Raw genomic sequence first — 22,722 nt, forward strand, 5'->3', positions numbered from 1 at the left:
GAATTATCTTCTTACCATTTTTATGTGAAGATGATTTATAACAGTTAACTTCCTATTTTAGGAGGAAGAATAGAATTATGTTCTGGTATTGATCCACCAGGGGGATTTGCCTTTTGTTCATACTATAAAAGTAGCTTTCACGGAGACACCGTGGTAATTGAATCTGTACCGTGTATCCCTATCAAGGTATCTTCTTAATTATTTTATATTACGTAATTTAGTAACTGAATGTAAGTCAGGGGAAGGAGATGACTGTATTATATCTTTTAGGTACAATATAGAACCTTTGATATTCTTCAAGTGGGTGGCAGTAAGGGCATTCTAGAGAGAAAAGGCAAGGATTCCATTACATTCAGCACAGTATGAAACTAAGTCGGGGGAGTTCTGTTAATTAAATTCAATTGCCATCCATTAGACCAGTGGAGTAATGTGATGTCTCTGCCTGACGCTGACACAGCACAGGTAGGCAATTTGGCTAAATGGCCATTTCTAAACCATAGCACGCATTTCTCTAACTTGTTCACTTAAAAAAAGAAAAAACAACTTTTTAACTCTTCAAAAGTCCAAGAGTAGCCAGCGCTTGCAGAAGGGTAAAGGCATCATTTTTTATGCCATCTGTTGGAAAGTGATTTGTTGGTAGGCTTGTAAATGTATAGTTCACATGGAGATTATTTGGGGAGAGTGATTTTTTTTAAAAAAGATAGGCAGTATCTGCAGGCAAAAAATGTATATATCTATGCATCAATGCAGTTAGATACATACTTTAAAAATTCAGTTGTCTTTTAATCTACAGCTATTTGAGTTATAATTCTTTGGAATTTTTAAAAGCACCCTACAATCTGTATGTGTAATTAGGGGAAGTTGTAATAATTGTGGGAGTTATAGAAATGAAATTTAGGTGGTGGGTGAGTGTATCTACATTTTGGCAAAAATCACTACTTTTAGAGGCTTTATATGTCAGACTGATAAGTTTCTTACCACGGTGAAGTGACAAGAATACCACGCAGGCATTGGCTGAGACGAGATTTTGACAGCCAGCAAGCTTGCTGTGTTGCCGAGTGCACAGATTTCCACTTCCTGCCAAGATTAAAATTGGCAAAAATCAAAAAGGATATTAGGGATTGTCACTTTAAGAAGAAATAACATGTTAATGCTCTGCATTCGCTGAAGAAATACAAGGGTGATCTCTTGCACTGTAGTCTGTTGAAACCTACAAGTTTGCAGTCAGTAGTAGAATTTGATTCGTATGAGTATCAAAAATTAAATGAAATGAGTAGAGGTTCCCTGACATTGGAGAGAATAAGACTCACTACAGTTTCACTTAATAGGGCGTAGTAATTATTTTCCTTCTATAGAAGAATTCTTCACAAAAGCCATAAAACAGTTTTCCCCACAGTCCCCGAAGAACAAAGGCCTACTTTAAGTTTGTAGATTTGAAGACCGAACGCTGGCTTTACTTCCTGAATTTTCTTATTTTTTCCTGTGTGAGCAGATGGTTTTTTCTTTTATAAGCTGCCAGGTCTTTCCTATAACAATAACTGTCATTATTGAGAACCTACTGTGCGCCGGTTCTTTACCCAGCACCCAGTCCTTAGTGTTCTCTCTTGTTTAGGAGTTTTTGTTCAAATCTAGGCATAAAAATGAAGGAAAAATGATGATCTTAATGTTGTGAAAGAGTCAGACTCTGAAATCTGCTTGTACTTTGCTATTTACAGTAAGTACTTTGGAAACAGCTGTAGGTGTTTAAATGGAAGTGCAGTGTGGATTGGGGAATGTGGGAACATTGATTTGTGAAGACTTTGCATTTCTCTAGCTTTATAGCCAACAGAAAAGGAGATTGTTGTGCATTCTATTAAATACTGCCAGTATGATTAATTTAAAGGGTTACATTTTATTGAACCCTGGTGTAGATGTTCTTTGTCAACCCACATTCACAGCTAGTTAGAGTGTGTGTGTAGCATTTATCAAAACTTTCTGGAACCCTTCTCACCTCATTAACATCTGAATCTCCATTCAGCAGTTAATGCCGTTACTGCTAGAGTGCTCAATTCTTGTTTTCAATAAGCCAGTTGTAAAATGTCAGACTGTCACTTACAATATAAAAAACCAAAAATGATGGTATTTGTAAAAATGTTATCACCTCATAAAAACAAATTGTAAAGACATGAAAGTGATCTTGCTATGCTGGGCTTTCAGAAGTGAGTTAGCACAGCTACTTTAAATACCAGTTGTGTAGATTCCCACACTTTTCTACCAATGGAGAGGTTTACACAAGCATAATTTAAGTTACAATTACACTAATTAACATCTCATTTGCATAAATTGTTGAAGTCAAAACAACAAAGAATTGTCTAAGAAGCTTAATCCTATTTGTCCAAAATAGAAAGATTTTTTTCTCTTAAAAAAAAAAAAACAGGCTCTAAAAACTGGCAGTTCGAGTATGTCTTTAGTATGTTGAGCTGTACTCTTTTGAAAATAAATGCTTTCAATTTGTTTGAGAACATATTTCTCTATTCTTTTTGAAATCCTGCATGTTCAGTATGCTTTTAAAATTAAAAAAAAAAAACCTCCACAGACTACTCTTTGGTTCTTAAAGTAGTGATATGAATGACTGACATCAAGATATGTTGTCATTTATTAATATAAGTAATAGTACAGAGTAACCAGACCTTGTTAGATGTTACGGTGTGAGAGTGCGTGTGTGTAAAGTCCCCTAGAGTTTATCGCTGGTCAGCTAAAGCTTTTGAGTATTGCTGAACTCTTAAGATTATCTATTGTGTTTTCAGTGTTTTATGATTGTATTCTTGTTGTTACTGAAGATTTTTTTTTTTTATATAGTCTCACTATGTTGCTCTCTGTAGAGTGCTGTACATCACAGCTCACAGCAACCTCAAACTCTTGGGCTCAAGTGATTCTTTTGCCTCAGCCTCCCAAGTAGCTGGGACTTCAGGCACCTGCTACAACGCCCGGCCTTTTTTTGGTTGCAGTTGTCATTGTTGTTTAGCAGGCCTGGGCTGGGCTTGAACCCGCCAGCTTCAGTGTCTGTGGCCAGTGCCCTACTCACTGAGCTATGGGCGCCGAGCCAGATTAAGGATATGTTAAAAGTGGTTTTTACCCGGATTTTATACATGTGTGACAGCTCACATCTTTAGCCCGAAACGTAATTATTTATTTATTTTTGAGACATGGTCTTGCTCTGTTGCCCAAGCTGGAGTGTAGTGATATGATCCTAGTTCACTGTAACCTCTGCATTTTTGGACTCAAGGGATCCTCCTACCTAGCCTGTCAGCTGGCTAGGAGTACTGGTGTGTACCAGCACATCTGGCTAATTGTTTCTGTCTTTATTTTTCATAGAGGGAAGTCTTGCTATGTTGTCCAGTCTGGTCTCCAGCTCCTGTCCACACGTGATCCTCCCACCTTGACCTCCCAAAGTACTGGGATTACAGGTGTGAGCCAGGGACCCTAGCCAGAAACTTACTTTTTAGTGGTCATAATGCAGTTAGCTTCCTATGGGTTGATTTAATAAACAGTCTTTAAAACGCATTTAAAATTAGGGACATGTTTGCATACAGTGGATTAATGAAGTCTTCATACTACCCCACAAAATACTGCTGTACTATCTATTGTGGGCCTAACTCATTCATTTCATAGACAGTAGTTATTACCACTGAACTTACATTAATTACATTGTGCATGTACGGACATAAAATGTCACCTCCAGAATTTAAGATTCCTTTTTATGAATTTTTATAGTGAATATGGATTGAGGAATTAAAATTAGCCTACGTCATTTATAATTGTATTTCCAATGTTTTATTAGCCCTAAAAGATCAGGGATAAGATTAGAATGAAACTTTCTCTCTAAAATTATATTTCTTTTGAAAGAGTTTTATTTATTTATAACATATAGTTTATGTTAATTTGTTACAGTCTTGCTTTCCATATATTATTTAATTTCATCATAAAGGGTTTATTAATTCCTGTCTCGTCTTTGACATGATTAGTTAATTCACAGTCTGTATCGAGTGCCAGCGAGGTATGAGCGGCTGTGCTAGGTTTGGTGGGAGGTACTATCTTAGATATACAGTGTAAATCTTTGCTTTTATGAAACATACGTTCTTTATTCATGTAGCCCATACGTTCTGAGACACACAAATACCAAATGAGAACATGTTTTGTAGAAACTTAGAAGAGAATTTATGAAGAATTGGAGCTGTCTAAAAGCCTTCTTGGATAAAACCGAATTTGAGTTGTGGGTTGAAGGATTGTCTGGAGAGTGGGTGGTGAGGAGGGGCCCTGGTGGAGAGCTGCAGAGCGGAGCTGCAGGGCAGGCATAGGGCTGGAGCGCAGGTGCCAACGCGGGATAAGCACCATTTGTTCCAGAACAGGTAAATCGACACATTTAGTTAGGAAGGGGGTTCATGTTGGAGGGGGCCGGCCCTTTAAAGATTTAGGCAATAGGGAGTGATGTGGGATTTTTCAACAGGGATACGACATGTTCCCGGAAGTGTTTTGGTAGATTAATCCCGGGGCTCGAGTGCATGGACCCTGGATGTGAGTAGAGAGGGGTTAAGGGACAGAGGGCTGCAGCTGTTGTAGTCGCAGCACAAAACTGTAAATCGCAGCCATTTCTATGTCTTATGCCGTAAGTAATATGATGGCAAAATACACAAAATGACACGAGCTTTTTTTTTTTTTTTTTTTTTTGTAGAGACAGAGTCTCACTTTATGGCCCTCGGTAGAGTGCCGTGACCTCACACAGCTCACAGCAACCTCCAACTCCTGGGCTTACGCGATTCTCTTGCCTCAGCCTCCTGAGCGACACGAGCTTTTTTAAAAAAAAAAAACAGAGTCCTCTTCTGTCACTCAGGCTGGAGTGCAGTGGTGCCATCATAGCCCCTGTAACCTGTAACTCCTGGGTTTGAGTGATCTCTCACCTCAGCCTCTGGAATAGCTGGGACTGCGGGCACAGGCCACTGCGGCCAGCTGACTTCTCTCTCTTTTTATTTCCATAGAGAAAACAAAGGCGAGAGCATTTTGTTTTATTAAAAAAATCATACGATAATACAGATTTTATTTCTTTGTTATTTTTAATAGAAATTTATTCCATATATATGCTGAAAGACTTGTATGAAAAAAAGGATATTATTTCCTTTCTCCTTTCTAAAGAAAATGACTTCCACGTTTTTTTCCCTTCTATTTGAAAAAAAAAAAAAAGTTGGCGTTGGTCAGGCACTGTGGCTCATGCCTGTAATCCTCGCCCTTCGTTAGGCTGGGAGTTTGAGATCAGCCTGGACAACAGTGAGAGCCTGTCTTTACAAAAAAATAAAAATAAAAAAGTTAGCCAGGTGTGTTGGTGTGCACTGTAGTCCCAGATAGTCAGGAGACTGAGTGAAAAGGATCATTTGAAACCAGGAGTTGGAGGTTGCCATGAGCTATGATGACTTTACTGAGCTCTAGCTAGGGCAGCAGAGCAAGACCTTCTCAAAAAAAAAAAAAAGGAAAAAGAAGGGCGGCGCCTGTGGCTCAAAGGAGTAGGCCCCATATGCCGGAGGTGGTAGGTTCAAACCCAGCCCTGGCAAAAAAAAAAAGGAAGAAGAAAGAAAAAAGAAGTTGGGTTTTGAAGGTGGAAAACTGTTTTATTATCAATATTTGATCTCTGTTAGAAGCTAAGGTCATGTCAGAAGTACTCAATAGAAAGTCCCGGACTTCTGATCTTTTAATGTCTTATCTTCGGTAAGATTTGACACGGTACGTATGGTGACCTTGATCACTCTTCCTGTCACTTTTTCTATAGTTACCTTCTATATGCCATGTCATCTGAGAGTGCCTTCAAGGGACGAGAAAAGACTTGGCCTCAGACACCACATTTTGTGGTTTTTTTTGTAGAGACAGAGTCTCACTTTATTGCCTTCCGTAGAGTGCCATGACGTCACAGGACTCACAGCAACCTCCGGCTCTTGGGCTTCCGTGATTCTCCTGCCTCAGCCTCCCGAGCAGCTGGGACTACAGGCGCCCGTCACAACGCCCGGCTATTTTTTTGTTGCAGTTTGGCCGGGGCTGGGTTTGAATCTACCACCCTCGGTATATGGGGCTGGTGCCCTACTCACTGAGCCACAGGCGCTGCCCCACTTTGGGTATTTTAATACCATCAGCAGAAAATTTGATGTTATATTCAGACAGGAATCTAGAATGCATTGGAGCAGGTAGATGCATTTAAACATTAAGCAGGTACATACTAACCCACTGTAAGGTTACTTGGTACCTGTGGGTACAAATTTAATACAGAAGAACAAGAAGTTGTCCTTCCTTTCCAGAGTCTCCAGGATTCATAAGGGAAGAGGCAAAACCTGTTCAGTACTATGTTGCTTGAAGACTCCAGGGCCCAGGAGAGGACAGTATAGAGGTTCTGAGTTGGGGAGAATAAGAAAGATTTTTGTGAAGAAGATATTAAAGCAGAGCCTTGAAGGTTGGCAAGGGACGCGTGAGGACAGAGCGTGGACAGGGGCATGGGGAGGGTGTATTCTAGAAGCAGCTTGTGGCTGAGGTAGAGGTTGGAGTGTGCAGTGTGTGTGATACCGTCACTCATTCACCAAGCACCCAGCATTTACCCAGTGCCAGGCGCTAAGCAAGGCTGCCCATGAGGCGCTCACCAGCTTCTTCATGGGCAAAGTTGAAAGGGTTTTCCAGTTCCCCTTGTCCCCAAGAGGAAGGTCCTCCTGTGGCCCTGTGACATGTTACCTTTTGGCATAGTTAAAGTTTGACTCAAGCGCACGTTTAAAATTTTCATTCTCTTGATGCATTTTAAGTATAAAGCTTTGAACCTATAAGAAGGGGGTGAAGTCCGCAGATCTTCCACTTCCTTCCTGGGCATCTTTCCCTTGGAGGGTGACCCGTAGCCTCTGTTTTCCCTTATGTGGGGAGGTCCATTTTTCCCTCCCCCATGGGAATTTGAGTGTGATGCTAATTTCTTCTCATCCTGGGCCTCCTCAGCTATAGCAAAGATCAATGGTATAAAAGCAAGGCCCATATTAGAGGCTCCAACGTAATCTTGGAGAAGGAGAATTCTTCCCTTATCAGTAGGACTGTTTCATGGATGTGAGGAAGCCCTTCTGTTCAGTGCAAGTGAGTTCCTAGTACACATCTGCCACCCCTGGTGCTGCTATAAATAATCGCCAAGGTTAGCCGGGCGTTGTGGCGGGTGCCTGTAGTCCCAGCTACTCGGGAGGCTGAGGCAAGAGAATCGCTTAAGCCCAGGAGTTGGAGGTTACTGTGAGCTGTGTGAGGCCACGGCACTCTACCGAGGGCCATAAAGTGAGACTCTGTCTCTACAAAAAAAAAAAAAAAAAAAAATAATCGCCAAGGTAAAGATTTTTAGCAACTGCAAATACATATGTGGGAAACATAGATGTGAGGTTTATGTGACCTTATGAAGGAGCAGAGGTGGCTCTGGAACTCTGCCTAGTGGGAGTCAGGTTTTGTGAGTTTGATAAACACTGCCGGTTGTTACGTTTCTGATAGGTGAAAGAAGTTTTCTGATGCAGGGCGGCCTGGCATGCAGCTTCTCCAGGGTCTGTTATCTGGTGGGAATGACATTCGTTCAGTTGGTATCTGTGCGCTTCCCACCCAAAAAAAGAAAGCCCCATCAGCACAGTGAATTGCCTTACAGCATCAGACTCTAGAAATAAATTATCAGTGGTGGCAGCAGTGGGCAAGGCTGTTTGTTTATCGGATCACTTGAGAACAGAGTAAAGTGAGTTTCATATTTTCCTGAGTCTCGAATTCTCATTTTTAGACATCTGTTCGGAAGCTTTCTAAGCCATGGAGTATTCTAAACGAGCATTTTGTTAAATGGATGAAAGAAGACTTAGTTTTCCATTGTTAGGTGAAACCTAATTAAAAATTAAATAATGACCTTGTGTTGGCTTGTAAATTCTGTAATTCCTGCATGTGTGAGTGTATTTTGTTAGAACATTCCATTTTAAAGCATGCTTTTTTTTTATGACAAGGAATACTTTAAAAATACTGTTTGCTTTTGAAATTACAGTAGGGAATCAAAGGGTAGTCTCTTGTGGAGAGTGGAAGGTATTAGAGGCTTGTTGCTTTATGAACTATATTTTCTGTGAATATAGCAGAATTAGTTTAATTGTTCAATTTCACCCTCTCCAGCATGATTGCCCCCATTGGGGCAGTTAACAGAGGCACCGCTATTTGTGTTATACTAGGAATTCTTTATAAACTTAATAAATGAAAGCTTTTTCTGGTATAGGCCCGATTCTCTTAGTAGACTTCTGGTGAAATTATATGACCACCTTCCATTAATGTTAATGGAGGTTACGGATATAAATCCCCTCGTAGTGATGGAAGAATGAGCCCCAGAGAGAAGAGCGTTTGTAATGAATCACCGGGTTGTGATCCAGGATTCACTTGTTCTCCGTAATACCATATTTTTTTTCCTCCCGAAAGTTTCAGGTCTCATGTTTAGGAAATAGTTTCTTCTATTCTAATTCTTTGTTGTGACGTTCCCTGGTAATGGTACAAACAGTAAAACTGGATTCATGGGCAGGCGTAGTTCTGATGTTAAGTATACAGCACCTATCCAATGTGTGTTTTTCTTTTACTTTTATTTGGTAGGAGTCACTTGAATGTTTCAAGAAGTGGTCGTACACTTCACTAATAATGGTTGCTTAATAATTAATTGTCCTGACAGGCTGCAGTTTATCATTTAAGCATTAAAGCTCTCAAAAAAAAAATTTTTGTTTTGAGCACCTGCTGGGTCTAAGGCTGTGAGCTTAATGATGGGAGCATATGACATAGTCCCTATCCTCACATTTTCTGTAATCTTGTGATTAAAGTCGACAGCCATCCACAGGCATCTTCCAGTGGGGAACAAACTAGGAAACTTTCCCAGGTTAAAGAAAAGGGAAGAAATTCAGGATCAGTAACACTTGGTCTTCTCTCTGCAAAAGCTTGGTGGAATATGAGCTCATGTGTCTTTCAGAGACTGAGAAGGAAGGATGGCCATTATGGCTGGACTGTTAGGGGCCAGAGGTATAAACCTCCTGGAGGACAGAAGAGCTGCTTGTCACACGGTCACACAGGTAGTCAGTGGTGGTTAAGGTAGCATTTGAATCCAGGTCCGTCTGACTCTGTACTATCAATGGGCCAGGGCTGCAGTCATCCTTAGGAGAGGGAAATCACTTTGATCTAGAAAAATATCTCAGTATTCTTTGGAAAAAAATGTACAGAATATGGAAGATATTAGAGGACTTTTCCTTCTGTGATAACTAGCAGGAAACTCCCCAAGCAAATTTTCAGATAAATTATTGTGATCACCAGTTGAAAGAAATAATATATGCCAACCTTTTTTCACCTCTGGCAATGGGGTCGGCACCCTACTCCATTGAGCCATAGGCGCGGCCCACAAACCTTTTTTTTTTTTAAATTAGGTAATCTTTTTGCGGCAAATCTTTTTTTTTTTTTTTTGTAGAGACAGAGTCTCACTTTACCGCCTTCAGTAGAGTGCCATGATGTCACAGGACTCACAGCAACCTCCAGCTCTTGGGCTTCTGCGATTCTCCTGCCTCGGCCTCCCGAGCAGCTGGGATTATAGGCGCCTGCCACAACGCCCGGCTATTTTTTTTTGGTTGCAGTTCAGCCGGGGCTGGGTTTGAACCTGCCACCCTTGGTATATGGGGCCAGCGCCCCACTTACTGAGCCATAGGCGCCACCCTTTGCGGCAAATCTTAAATATGTGTGTGCATAATGGGTGATACAAGCTTTTATATAAGTATTTTTCCCCTGGTGACACTTACAAAGTCTGGCTTACCCAAGTCCCAAAGTCCAGTCACTAGTCAACTTTTTGATCTCTGTTCTTTTGCCAAGTGTTCTTCCTTTGTTACCAGGTCCGAAACTAAACAGCTTTATCATATGAGGTAATTTAGTTACTTAGTGAAACAAATGATGTGCACTTTTAGAAATAGCTCTGGAAAGTAAACTTGAACCTACAAGTGTTTAGTGAGAGGAAATTTCTGTTTGTCTTTAATTAGCAGAAACTGTATGGAGACCTGAGCTGGGGATGCATTAATCAGAAAAGTTGATGTACTGGTTCTTCATTTTTACTTTGGCGCAGATTGCATGGACGCTCATTAAATAATTTGTGCAGCTGAAATAACATGATACTTCTCACTAGAGTTTTGCATATATTCAGACTAAAGAAACCCTGAAATTCAAACTTTAGGTTTGAAGGTTTGAGCTATTTATTATAATCAAAAATATTTATTGTCACACTTTATGGGGGCAAGACATGATTGCAAGAGGGACTTTACCTAACAATTGCAATCAGTGTAACTGGCTTATTGTACCCTCAATGAATCCCCAACAATAAAAAAAATATATATATATATTTATTGTCAAATACATATTAATTACAGTGTTTTGGTTTTTTTTGCCTCTTTGTAGGGGAGGAAATGTGTATTAGGAGCATATATAATTTTTCAGTGAAAAATTAGTTTATCATGTAACAGGTGTATACCTGGTAAGTAGATATTTGTGTGTAATGCCCTTGAATTTTAACAGCCTCGCCTCTGCTCATCTTAGCTGCGTCCCTTCCACTTTGCTATTATTTTAAGAATAAACATTTGAAGAAAGACGTGCACATGTTTAGGGGGTTAGTAGTTCAACCCTTGCATCCAGGGTGTACCCACATCTCAGAGGCACCCTGATCTGTATAGATAGCACCCATTTGGCTCATCAAGGCCTAGAAAATAACTTATCTCCCCCCTCCCTCACTTGAATCCTTTTCTTAGTGTAGGTGAAATCAGATTTCTTTGGTTTAAATCCTGTGGTTGGTGTACACTTGGCCATGGATCTGGTTAAAACTCAGTAATACAGCTATTTGTAATTATGTGAGATGATGAGATTGAATTAATTGTAGCGTTTTTACATAGTGTGTCTGTATCAACCTCCTAATAAAATAATATGAAATTCAATAAGTAATGCCAAGTGGGACACGGAGCCACTCACATAAGCTTACTAAACTTGATATATTCTTATGGCACATCTCCAGAATGTAGAAGAAACACATTTATCTAGGTGATTAGTATTCTTTCTGTCTGCCAGATTTAAGGATTGTTTGGAAATATTGTTAGAATCAAAACCAGCGTTTGTTGCTACATAGGGTTGAGCATTCCAGGCGAACCCTGGTCGCTCTGTGGCTCTTGCGTTTACTGTTTGTGTGTGTGCTGTGACAGTGACGGTTTTCAGTAACACAGAGCGACCCTCAGGAGAGTGATAAGCCTGTAAGTGAAGCCTCTGGGAACACTATGAAGTCATTTCTGGTCCCGTCTCAAAAGACATCATTGAAAATGTCTTTAAAAGCGATCGAAGTAACACGTGCGGGACTATCTGCAGTTTGGGCTTTTCATTATTAACAACCTGTAAAGTCCATTTCAAGCTGAAAGTGGCTCTTACACAGACTACTTTCTAAACCCATTGGCTGGTTATAAATTTAAGGAAACATGAAAGCCTTGGAAATTAAGAAATTTCTAGCACATGAGATGCTTTCAAGTTTGCAACTTCCTATATCAAATTAAAATTTTTTTTATTTTTATTTTTAATTTCAGCTTGGTTGTTCATTCTTCTTCGTTTGAAGTACCTTTTTTTTGTTGTTCATTTTCTTCATTTTTTTTTTTTTTTAATGTTCTTCCTTTGGCAATTCTCTTTCCCGTTGCCTCCCCTGTAGCTGGGATTACAGACGCCCACCACAACGTCTGGCTGTTTTTGGTGTTGTTAGTAGAGATGGGGTCTTACTCTGGCTCACTGCTGCTCATAATGGTCTCGGACCTCTGAGCTCAGACAATCCACCTGCCTTGGCCTCCCACAGCACTGGGACTACAGGCGTGAGCCACCACGCCCGGCCCCTATATCAAATTTAAAACTTGAACATGGCCATCCTTTGCATTTTATGGTATCTCATTACCGCCTTGTATTGTATTTTGTTAACAGTATCTATTATAGCCATCATTTCAGGGACAGTTTTAAAAATGTCAAATAAATTTATAATAAGGATATTAAAATTCTAAAGTCTGGAATTGACCTCCAGGATGTTAGGAAATCACTTTTAAAGCATTGCGTTGTCTGTTACTCAACAGAGTACACTGAGGACAGTGTGTGACTTGTGTCCTGCAAATGACTCAATCCCTAGATTGTGTGAGTGTGAGTTAAGGTTGATCACACGATCATTTTTAACTCTGCTTTCCCCAGAGCTTTTTGAACTTTTTTTTTTTTTTTTCAGGTAGTAGTCTATGTTGTTATTTTATCACTTTGTTCAAAAACTGTTCTCTTCTGGGAAAGAAAAATATAAGCTCTTTTTTTGATTTTTAGATAGAAATCAGCAATCTTATGCTTATAATATGAAAGTAGATGGTATTATCATAGATGGACCCCCACACACAAAAATTCCAGCCAGGGAGTAAAATATGTGAGTAGGAAACCAGAAATTGATCTGCAGAAATGATTGATTCTTTTAAAAACTTTCTTACATTTTTTTAACCCTGGAATTTCAGCAAAAATGAAGATTTTTTTTTTCTATTTATCTGGAATCATTTTTTTATCTCCTTATATTCTGTGGATGGCGATTTTTTTCCACATTTGGAAGTTAAATTTATCAGTGTATCCTTTAGTTTGCTCATGAGTTTCTGTGCTTGTGTTTTATGTTGGGAACACTCTGTATTATAGCTCCTTTTTTTTTTTTGTAGAGACAGAGTCTCACTTTATGGCCCTCAGTAGAGTGCCGTGGCATCACACAGCTCACAGCAACCTCCAACTCCTGGGCTTAAGCGATTCTCTTGCCTCAGCCTCCCGAGTAGCTGGGACTACTATAGCTCCTTTTTATTTAGCAGGATGCTTGTATATTCCTGTCTGTCTGTCTACTAACATGCCCACCTGTACAAACACGGGAGAGGAGATGGAGGTCCAGAGCTGTGAACTGCTGAGGAGCGATTGGCAGAAAGACTGAATTAATTGTGCTGTTGGCAGTCACGTTGCCACCAGAGTTAACATTTTTAAAGTTTTCAGCTAAGTTGCTCACATCTCCGAGTGTGCACAGGGCTGTTGAGTGTCTCTTGAGGTGTACGGTCGACCTGCTCTTCTGCCCTGACACGCCACGTGGATGTCATTGGACTGTTGTCTAGAAAGTGTCGGTAGCACTATAGATTGTGTCACTCGTCCCAAACATCAGGGTTGTGAAACACCTTTCTTTAAATATTTTTCTCTTCGTGGTGCAACTGAGAAGGGCCAAATTCCAGCCTTAAATAAAGTTTCAACCTGATTAGTTGGTAGACATGGTAAAGTCATAGAACTTTTGGGTAAGAAACCAGTGCTTTGACTCAGTGTCACTGGCATTCCAGGGAGCTCCCCATGTCTGCTCAGAGCCTGTGTCCTGCAGCCAGGGAAAACGGAGAGTTCTGCTTTGTTTTTTCTCCTAGAGATATCCCCAGTGGAACTTCTAGCCCTCATCAATACTCTTCTGTTGATGATAATCTACTTAAATGATGATCAGAATCCCTTTAGGGAATTATCTTTTCATTTTGCACAGTTTTTCCATTCTGGCTTCTACATAGGCTTTTTTCCCCTTCCCCTTAAATACTTGTTCCATTGGAGACAACATAGAGACACACGGGACAGAGCCCACAATCGTGGAGGCAGGAACCCTGCAGGGTGAGGCTGGTTTAGATGAGCCTCCTCCCTACCAGCAGGCACTTCGCGCAGCTCCACACAGTAACTCAGAGGGAGGGCACAGAAAGAGACCTCTGCTGCGATTTCTCTAGTTTGTATATTTTGTATTGAAATTGTAGAATTTTTCAGTTGGAATTTACTTGAAATGATTAAAGACATTCTGCAGCGTATTCAAATATAGGTGAAAGAATTTCAAGTTTGCTCATTTTGGCATAATTCTGAAACAAAAGTGTTACTGTTGGATCTGGGCATGTGATGGGTGAATGAGTGTTTCAATGAAATGACATAAGTCTGTATAATTTGGAGGGTAATGATGCCTTAGAACAAGAATAAATCTGGAGCGATGGAAAGGCTCCATATCCTAGATAAACGTGTGCTCTCTCATAGGACTCTGAAAAATAAAATCAAATCTTTATTTGTGTGAATCCACCAGGGGGGAAAAGCTATGGTGGGCTTGGTTGAATGGTATATTTCAGAACAGGAATATTAGCCTTAACCTCTTTACTCACATTGCATATGATATTTAATCCATCATCTTTGTTTTAAACAAACAATACACAAGCTGTTGCTGGCATTGGTATAAAGCCGATGGTCCATCTGGAAAGCAGGAATACAGATCAGGAAAATAAGAGACTTGCCATCGGGTGCAAGGGCAGCTTTGCGTGCGTAAAAACCTTTCTGTTTCACCAGCTTTTTATCAAATTACTTAATTCTAGACAAAACAGGTTTTTTTTTTTCTTGAATCTGAGTAAAATTCCCCTTATTGGAGAAACAGTTGCTTCACTGTGGCAGGAAGAACAATTGGGTTTTGAAAGACAATAAAGTAATGAGCCATGAGGATTGTCCCTCCTTGCTTGGTGGGTCCGTGAAGAAGACAGGGGATTTCGTTCTTGTCCTACCTGTGTGGTCCTTGGCCACTTAGCTTCTTGAGTGTCCATTGATCTAAGTCAATTCAGCAACTCTTGTGAGGCAAACATGAGAATTTTCTGTGGGCCACCGATTGAGCGAGGCTTTTATAGACCCATAGATGGTAGCACTGGGTCCTACACTCACGATGCCCAAGGTCTAACTGTGGAGACGCCTCGTTATTGAACACCCAAGTGAGTGTTGTGCGTGAGATACGGGGACACAAAAAGAGGAAAACTTATCTCTGTCTGGAGCAGACAGGGAGATGCTTCTAATGAATCCTTCCTGAGGATTTTCTGCTTTGACAGGCAAGAGAAGCAGGCATTCCAGGTATTTGAATAGTGAGAGGCACGGAATGAATTATCCACCACGTTCTCCCCCGTCCCACATTTGTAGCGTTATCAATGTAAAAATTCTTTGAATAGCTCTCCACGGATGATGAGTTATTTGCTGAAAAGTGTTTATTGTCATGGCTGAAAGAAAATAATAATGAAAGAAACAATGATTACTTTTAGTGATGAAGTGGAGGCTGCAGGGGAGGAGGCAGCCAGTTGTTTTCCTTTTTAAATTTTTGACCTGTTTGAAAAATCCACTTGTGTATAAAGGCAGCAAAGGCTTTGTGTAGCAGCCTTCCTTTTGAGTTCCAGGGAGCGGCAGTAGATGGAACCACTATAACCTGGCCTTCCTCCACGAGAGCAGGGAGCCCAGGTGGTCACGTTCAAGTGTGGCTGTGTATAGCTTTTCTGAAATGATGAGGGAGCCCGCGGCTTCCAAAGCAGCTGTGAGCCTGGATCGCACCCACCGTCTCTGCTTCTCACACTGGTGAAGAGGGTCTGTGTGTTGCCTTAGGAGCCTGGGACTTTTCTTCCTTGTTTAATTTTTTAACTTTATTTTTAAAATTTATAAGTGGTGGGCACTGATCTCTTGATGAAAGAGGTTTCCTCCTTTTAAAAACTATCCTGACTGGGTGGCCCCTGTGGCTCAAAGGAGTAGGGTGCCGGCCCCATATGCCAGAGGTGATGAGTTCAACCCAGCCCCAGACAAAAACTGCAAAAAAAAAAAAAAAAAAAAAGATCCTAACTAAAGATCTTGTAGAAACTCATGGATTAGAAAATAAAACTTGAATTATTTCCTTTTGTTGTTGTTGTTTATGAATGGCCAGTAATGTATTCACAGGTGACATTTGAGCTGGCATTTTTTTCCTCCTAAGATGACAGTAGCTTCTGCTGTATTCCAAGCCGAAGCCAAGTCAGAATAGCCCTTCGCTTTTGTCCCACTTGGTAGTTCTGCTTTGCCTCTTGCCTTTTCCTTTTAGACCTTATGATATTTCCTAACCCACAGACTGTTTTGAAAGGCTTTGATTAAAATATGCTGATCAAAGAGTTTGATAACCAGGTTAGAAATGACAAGGCTATCTGGAGAAGACTGAATGGTTTGGCAGCCTAACAAATTCTACTCAAAGCACAAAGAGATCTTGGAATGTTTTATAGGGACTCAAGTTTGGGGAATGGGATGAACTCAGGTTACCTGCAAAACATAGTGTCATATGGAAACATTTAAGAGCTTATGGAAAATTCTTTGAAATAAAGTGGAATGAACTAGCAAGCATAGTATACCAAAGAAGAAAAATAAAAGCCTCCATTCTGATTTTTACGTGGCTGCTGCAGGAAGGGAGGTGCAAAAAAGTGAACCACTTTCCACTTGACACCCACAAGGTAGGAGAGAGAACATCGGAGCACACTCTGCTGACCAGGCCCTAGACTTGAAACGAGGTGTCGTCCTGTCTACCCACCTCTTCCATATGAACCCCTGGTGTGTTACCCCCAAAGCCTCTGCTTAAAAACTGCCAGAGAACAGAGAGGGGGCTTGGGGATAAAGGTTGGCAGGAACTCTGTTGAATACCTAATATCTGCAAGATACTAAAACAGGGACTTTGTCGCCATCTCATTTGACTTGTGAGTGTGGATTTTATAACCTCTAGTTCATAGATGAGGAAGCTAAGTTATATAAGCATCTTGAAACGTGCCCAGGCTCAGGTGTCTAAGCTTGTCGCAAAACTGAAATGGGAGCCCCCGTCCAACGTCTTGTACCACGCTGAGCGGCATCCCAGGCGGAAGGAGAGCTCCCTTCCTGGTAAGCCTCTTCTGTCTTAATAAAGCAGATGGTTTGAAAATGCTTTCTTTTATTCAGCTGAAATCTGCCCTCCTTTATTTATTTTTTATATTTTTTTAGAGACAGAGTCTCACTTTGTCGCCCTATGGCATCGCAGCTCACAGCAACCTCCAGCTCTTGGGCTGAGGCGATTCTCTTGCCTCAGCCTCCTGAGTAGCTGGGACCACAGGCGCCCGCCACAACACCCTAAGCAAGATTTTCTCTTGCTTCCAGAATGACTTAAACCCGGAACCACTTCTACTCTGTAGTAACACATGCCCATATGCCTACTCACCCGTGGCTGGATAGAGGCCTGTCTTCCTCAGGAGCCGGACCTCCTCAGGGCAGGGGGCTTCCAGGCGAGTCCTGGGCTCTGAGGGCTCATTGCCTTCGGTTGAAGGGGACGACAATGTAGACGGGTCGCCTGTTGTGCAGTGTTTCAGGGATGGGCCGTTTATTTTAGTCAACCTTATGTTGGGCGAATGGTCTAAAAGTACAACTGTACTGAGCACCTGATGAATGTAATTAATGCTCTGTGTTTATGACTTAATAAAAACAATAAAAATGTAACTGAAAAAAAAAATAAATGTCATGAATGATGAGTTGAGCAGTGCACCATAATGAGACATGGTCCACGTAGAAAGTGAAGAGCCCCAGTCAAAAATGGTGAGCATTATTAAGTTTAAAAATTTAAAAAGTAGCCTCCGTGTTAATTAACATATCTTGTGTGCCTCACCTGTTGTTGTTGAAAACAGGCAGTAGTCTGCATGAAGTGGTAATTAATGATTTTACCAACCCAAGAAGGGAATTTTCAACCTTGAGCCCTTATGGTGGTCTATTGATACAATCCCTATACTCTAGGGATAAAGATACTCAGTCAAGGGAGGTGCCTGTCGCTCAGAGGAGTAGGGTGCTGGCCCCATTTGCTGGAGGTGGCGGGTTCAAACCCAGCCCCGGCCAAAGACCACAAAAAAATAAAAGATACTCAAGTGTCTTTCCTGAGGTTACATACCCAGAGCAGTGGTATTCTTTCCAACCAGTAATGATACCTACCACATGCTTTTTTTTTTTTTAAATAAACCTTGTAAATGTTAGAAGTATAAGGTTAGGCCAAGTGCGGTGGCTCACACCTATAATCCTAGCATCTGGGAGGCCAAGGTGGGTGGATCCCTTGAGCTCAGGAGTTCGAGACTAGCCTGAGCAGGAGCGAGACCCCGTCTCTACTAAAAATAGAAAAACTAGCTGGGCACTGTGGCAGTCGCCTGTCGTCCCAGCTACTTGGGAGGCTGAGGCAAGAAGATAGCTTGAGCCTAAGAGTCTGAGGTTGCTGTGAGCTGTGATGGCTACATCACTCTACAGAGTGTGACAGAGTGAGACTCTGTTTCCAAAAAATAAAAATAAAAAACGTTTCTGTTCCATAGGAAGTACCTCATATGGTTGTCCCAGGATTAGTCTATTAGATGTACATCAAGCATTATTTTGCACAGTAATATAGAATAAATTTACACAACTTGGTTTTAAAGGATGGTTTCTATGCAAGTGAAACATACGTACTGAAAGACAACAGTTGTACTTTTTTATCTGAAGTTGCCGTTCTTTGCCGTATTCCTTATTAAAAACATTTTCCAAGGGGAGTTAAGAGATAATGAATATGTTGAAAACATTGAATAAAACTAGTGTTGTTGGGAGACATGGCTAGTTCTACAGAGAACAGCCATACCTTCCTACGAGCCGTCCCTTGGTGGTGGGTGAGGGTAGGGCTGGGTGGGCGTCCATCAGAGTTAGAATCCTGGCTTGACAGACAAGGAAATTGGCCTGGTGTGGTGGTTCTTAAACTGGTACAAAGACTCTTCCTTGACTTTTTTTCTCCAAATAGCCAAAGCAAAGGTCATCAGTTGCTCCAAGCCTGATAGTCTTATCAGTCTAGGCGCTAAGCTTTTCTTTTGCTTCCAGAATGGCTTAAACGAGGAACCGCTTCTATTCTGTAGTAAAACAATTTTGGTTGTTAAAGTAGGAAGATAAAAGACCAAACTGTTTCCAGTTTGCTGGGGCTTAACATGGGTGTTATCTATCAGATTGCGGAGCGAAATAAAAGATTTATGGTTTTACAGCCAAGTGTATGATAGAGACAGATGTTATCTTACTATTTTCAAATAATGGCCAAAAACACATGCCCACTGCCCAGTAACTTTCAGATCTTCTGTAACCTTTTTAAACAAAAGGAGAGAAGTTGCTACTTGTACCCAAGGGAAGAGAAAGTTAATGAATAGAAAAAAACCCCAGAAATTTGCTTAGGAAAATGGTAGAATTAAGCTCTGGACAAAACATGCATCAGTGATGCATAACATTTTTGTTAATTGGGTCTTAACAGGTTTCTGACTCATGTGGTAATCATTGTAGAAGAGGGTCTTGCTAGACCAGGCCAGTGGTGAATCCTGCAGCCGTGAGAGCTCTTGCTATTCAGGCGCGCGCACCTGAGTTTCGGGGGACGTACGTTTCTATAGCTCAATTTAGGTTCCACATACACTTCAGTGGTTAAACCTGAGCTAGACTCAAAAGAGTTTGTTTCCATTAAGAAAATGAATCTTTTATGTGGACCAAGGTCGGGTTAGTTAATTTGTTTGCTTTTATTGGAATAACTTTTCCCATTCCAATTCATCACTTAATTTTAAGTGTTTCTACTAAAACGCCCATTAAAGTCCTTTACATTTCTCACAGACCAGGGCTATGACAGGTTCCTGTGACTTTTTTTCCCCTGAAAGCGTGAAAGATAACTTTTCTGATCATCAACCTGTTTTTCCTTGTTCGTAATTTCCCAACAAGGAGGGGACATTTTTATATAACGCCAGTATAGACTTTAATTGCAAAGAGACGAAAGGAAGTTTCCATAAGAAACAAGATTAACTGAAATAAGAAAATCCACCCAAGTGTAGTAAACCATTTCTTTAAAAAACAAAACAAAACTATGACTTTTTTTGGCTAACCCCCTTGTCCCCTTCACCCTCTTCCTCTCTGTTGCATTTTCCAGCAATTCAGAGTCAACTCTGGCTAGTAAAGTAACTAAACATGATACTATCACTCTAATTAGTGGTGACAAAAGATCAATTAATGTTATAATTAAAAACAGTGTCTAGATCTGTTGTGTGCAGTGAGCAAATGTGACAATTACCTTGTTGGTTGACACAGATGTGTTGGATTTCCTCCCTGGATTTTAAGGGGATGCCTTTTAGTGCTGGTGTGCACATTTAACACGGCAAGCATTTTAGGAAAAGAGTAGGGCCCCTGATGTCTAACCGAGAGCCATATTTTAGCATACTTGACACCTTTCCTTGGTATATGATGCTATATCAGCAACTTGTACTCCCTGGATCTGGAGCCTCAAGCTTTTAATATTTTATCACTAAATGCTTAAGTGTTTATGTTGCAAAAAATAAAAGGAAAAAAAGATTCCCACTCAGACTCTCAAACCATGTAAACAGGACACACTCTATGAGAACCATGTCACTGATGATTTTGGTTCCATTTATGGCTATACTTTTTAAGTTGATGGAGCAGAATGGTAAGTATGTGATTTTTGCAGATCTGGTTGAATTTTCTTCTGATACAGAGCAGGCGGTTTTTCATACACTGAAGCCTGGGAAAGCTCCCTTACTGTTAAAAGAGTAACCGTATCTCTTTTCTGAGTTGTTGCCAAGCAGATGTAGACGTTTGGAATGTGCCCAGAAAACTTCTACAGCTGATACTTTGGTGATTTGTTCCTACTTCTGGCTTTACAGTACCTATTTAAATAGCAGAGGGACATAATTTTGCATTGGTAAGTCACCATTTTATACACTTCTTAGACACAGTTATAATATAAGTAAGACAATTGATAGAAATCAAGTAAACCCAATTTGCTTTTTAAGATTAACACCGGAGATATGCCAAGCTTTGGCTATGTCATTTTGGTCCAAAAAAAAAAAAGAATCAGGAAAATCCTTTTAAAAAGTTTTTTTTTTTTTTTTTTTTTTTGTAGAGACAGAGTTTCACTGTACCGCCCTCGGGTAGAGTGCTGTGGCATCACACGGCTCACAGCAACCTCTAACTCTTGGGCTTACGCGATTCTCTTGCCTCAGCCTCCCGAGCAGCTGCGACTACAAGTGCGCGCCACAACGCCCGGCTATTTTTCTGTTGCAGTTTGGCCGGGGCTGGGTCCGAACCCACCACCCTCGGCATATGGGGCCGGCGCCCTACTCACTGAGCCATAGATGCCGCCCTTAAAAAGTTTTCTAATAGATTAGCATAAACACCCAACCCAGGAATCCACTACTGTTACTAAAAGAAATCTCATCTTTAACTTGATCCCAGACTTGATTTTATTTATTTTTATTGTATTTTTTCTATTTTTAGTAGAGACAGGGTCTTGCTTTTGCTCAGGCTGGTCTTGAACTCCCAACCTCAAGCCACCCTCCCATGTCAGCTCCCAGAGTGCTAGGATTATACTACACGGTTGTAATTTCAAATTCTTTATTTTATTTTATTTTTGGTAGTTTTTGGCTGGGGCTGGGTTTGAACCCAATTTTAAATTCTTAGATGGCGACTGACTTCGATCAATGCTTCAGTATTTTTTCCATGATATTAATGGTAGAAAGAGGATTAGAAATGAGGAAATACCAACAATGTCAGGGTTCACTAATTTATCAGGAAATGAGCTTTTTTTTTTTTTTTTTGGGAACATTACTTCAGGACAACAAAGGTCAACGCCATAACTTCAGGTAGAACTTGGTAAATCCTGTAAGTCACAACGGTAATGTGCTTTTGGCATGACCAGCGAAAGAAGGAAGCTGCTTGAATGCCTGGACTAAAAAGACAAGGAGAAAAAAAGGAAGGGTGGAAGGAAGAACAAAGAAACTAGAATCTGTTTCTTTTTTAAGAGGAGTTGGAAGATGCGGAGTAATACAACACTGTAGATATACATGTTAAAAATTTATAACAAATCATAGATCTCACTGAAGGATTACTAAAGTTTAGAACATGGCTGAGGGTATAGATGTCAGATTTTCTTACACAATAGTGGGCCTTTTGTTTCAGAGTTCACTCTTGGCAAGCAACGCCCCACCGCTGTGTTAATTTCCTGTCCATCTTTCATTCAGCCGCAGAACTAGAGATGGGAGCAGACACTGCCCCCCCACCCCCCACTTAGGCTTTTTAAGACTGTGCTTTGTATAGATTAAAAAGAAGAAAGAGAAAAGAACAAACCTTTCCCAAACAAGATGTCCATGTCCAAGATCCTGTGTGTGTGCTTAAAACGACCCTTTAAAAAGGCCCTCTCCATAATTTTGAACCTCTCCTTTTTCTAAAGACTTTTATAGCCATTTTTTTCCCCTTCATCTCAGCATGTGAACCAATGTGTAACTCAAATAGATGTTACTTTGCTATTTGCTTAGATTGTTTTAAAAGGCTAAGCTGTGTGGAGGAATGAGGAAGAAAGAGAGGAAGGAGAGGCTGGGGTTTATTTTATTTCTGTGTTGATCTAATGAGTGCAGTTCTTAAAAAAATAATAAATATTTATATGTGATCTTAATTTTTAACGAGACTCATAAACTGGTTAGTACAGAAAAGTGCATGAAAAGCCATATATATTAAACTATGGTCATTGTAAATACATGCATGTGTCCACTAGAATGTTTTATGAGGAAGGGAACTCCCTGGGTTTTGCTCACTGTTGTTTTTCTAGTTTCTAGAAGAGAGCCTGGCACTCAATAAATATTTTTTTGAATGAAAAAAAAATGAACATGTATTAGGCAGCATCGCATGTTGACAGCATTAGACTAAAATTCAGACGATCTGGAGTCTGGTTCCAGCAGTGCCCTTTCACTAAACATGGGAAGTTGTGAGGTCACTTAACTTTGCACTTTTGTTTTTAAAAAAGTGGGACTAGCCCAGCTA

The 22,722-nt window shown here is 40.6% G+C and overlaps 1 protein-coding gene across 6 annotated transcripts in view; it reads left to right on the forward strand.

Moving 5' to 3' along the window:
- Positions 1 to 22,722, forward strand: part of NFIA (nuclear factor I A) — a 406,685-nt gene that overhangs the window by 28,445 nt on the left and 355,518 nt on the right. The window lies entirely within an intron of this gene.

This window comes from Nycticebus coucang, chromosome 22 (genome assembly GCF_027406575.1).
Source record: "Nycticebus coucang isolate mNycCou1 chromosome 22, mNycCou1.pri, whole genome shotgun sequence".
Classification (NCBI taxonomy): domain Eukaryota; kingdom Metazoa; phylum Chordata; class Mammalia; order Primates; family Lorisidae; genus Nycticebus; species Nycticebus coucang.